This window comes from Lampris incognitus, chromosome 20, assembly GCF_029633865.1.
Source record: "Lampris incognitus isolate fLamInc1 chromosome 20, fLamInc1.hap2, whole genome shotgun sequence".
Lineage (NCBI taxonomy): Eukaryota > Metazoa > Chordata > Actinopteri > Lampriformes > Lampridae > Lampris > Lampris incognitus.
The window spans coordinates 3,758,321-3,760,820 of NC_079230.1; positions in this window are offsets into that span (position 1 = coordinate 3,758,321).

A 2,500-nucleotide genomic window follows, 5' to 3' on the forward strand; every position below is an offset into this window, starting at 1 on the left:
CTTCACGTCATATAAACACTATAATGACGACAACATTTCCCTTCGCGTCATATAAACACAATAATGACGACAACATTTCCCTTCATGTCATATAAACACAATAATGACGACAACATTTCCCTTCACGTCATATAAACACAATAATGACGACAACATTTCCCTTCATGTCATATAAACACAATAATGACGACAACATTTCCCTTCACGTCATATAAACACAACAATGACGACAACATTTCCTTTCGTGTTATATAAACACAATAATGACGACAACATTTCCTTCCTGTCATATAAACACAATAATGACGACAACATTTCCCTTCACGTCATATAAACACAATAATGACGACAACATTCCCCTTCACGTCATATAAACACAATAATGACGACAACATTTCCCTTCGCGTCATATAAACACAATAATGACGACAACATTCCCCTTCACGTCATATAAACACAATAATGACGACAACATTTCCCTTCACGTCATATAAACACAGTAATGATGACAACATTTCCCTTTGCGTCATATAAACACAATAATGACGACAACATTCCCCTTTGTGTCATATGGTGTGTGCGTGAGTCTGCAGTTAAATGCTGCCCGGCTTCTCTTCTCCCGCCTCTTCATCAGTCGGCTCTGTGTGTAACTGCAGTCCACTGACTTCCTGGTTCTGCTGCAGCGGCCACACCAGTTTCCTGTTTGTTGGCGTGTGCTGTTGGTAATGGTGTATTTTTCACCATTAGGTGCCCTCATCCTCATCCTCATCCTCATCCTCGTCCTCTTCCTTGTCCTCGTCCTCATCCTCATCTCATCCTCATCCTCATCCTCATCCTCGTCCTCATCCTCGTCCTCATAGCGGTGGACGTAACTTGATATGTACGCCTTGAAACTTGTCTCCGTGTGCTGGTGGGTGTGGACCGTTTTGTGCATGTGGTTGACTTTTATCCCCAGACAGCAGTACTGCTGTGGCCCGGACCCGGCCACACCCGACACTTCACCCGGCCCACACCCGACACTTCACCCGGCCCACACCCGACACTTCACCCGGCCCACATACGCGTGAATGATGGCACTCGGGCGGTCCCGCTCCTGTTTGCCAGATCTGGGCCAGAACCAAGCCATAGCAATGTTGCATGTGCCACATATTTGCCAAAGGTGGCCCATATGTGTTTTGTGATATTTGGGCCATATTCACCATTCACCACACGGGGCGCTGCAGGGTCATATCCAGACCACATGTTGCCAGAGCACCGCGTCTTTGCAAAAAAGGCCCACATGTGATTTGGCATATTTGGGCCAAATTTGCTATTATACATGTGGGCCACTTCAGGCTCATGTCCATGTTGTCAGGGCCAGAAGAAGACCAGCAGTGCCGCGTCGTTGCCTGAAGTGCCCACATCCGGATGCTGTCTGGGTCCATGGTGAATCTTGCAACCGTCGCGAAAAATACGCCATTACCAACAGCACACGCCAACAAACAGGAAACTGGGTGGGGGCCGCTGCAGCAGAACCCGGAAGTCAGTGGACTACAGTTACACACAGAGTCGAGTACCCCGTCCCAGAGCCGACTACCCCGTTCCAGAGCCAAGTACCCCGTCCCAGAGCCGACTACCCCGTCCCAGAGCCGACTACCCGTTCCAGAGCCGACTACCCCGTTCCAGAGCCAAGTACCCCGTCCCAGAGCCGACTACCCCGTTCCAGAGCGACTACCCCGTTCCAGAGCCAAGTACCCCGTCCCAGAGCCGACTACCCCGTCCCAGAGCTGACTACCCCGTTCCAGAGCCGACTACCCCGTTCCAGAGCCAAGTACCCCGTCCCAGAGCCGACTACCCCGTCCCAGAGCCGACTACCCCGTCCCAGATCCGACTACCCCGTCCCAGAGCCGACTACCCCGTCCCAGAGCCGAGTACCCCGTCCCAGAGCCGAGTACCCCGTCCAGAGCCGACTACCCCGTCCCAGAGCCGACTACCCCGTCCTAGAGCCGACTACCCCGTCCCAGAGTCAACTACCCCGTCCCAGAGCCGACTACCCCATCCCAGAACCGACTACCCCGTCCTAGAGCCGACTACCCCGTCCCAGAACCGACTACCCCGTCCCAGAGCCGACTACCCCGTCCCAGAACCGACTACCCCGTCCTAGAGCCGACTACCCCGTCCCAGAGCCGACTACCCCGTCCAGAGCCGACTACCCCGTCCCAGATCCGACTACCCCGTCCCAGAGCCGACTACCCCGTCCCAGAACCGACTACCCCGTCCCAGAGCCGACTACCCCGTCCCAGAACCGACTACCCCGTCCTAGAGCCGACTACCCCGTCCCAGAACCGACTACCCCGTCCCAGAGCCGACTACCCCGTCCCAGAGCGACTACCCCGTCCCAGAACCGACTACCCCGTCCCAGAGCCGACTACCCCGTCCCAGAACCGACTACCCCGTCCCAGAGCCGACTACCCCGTCCCAGAACCGACTACCCCGTCCTAGAGCCGACTACCCCGTCCCA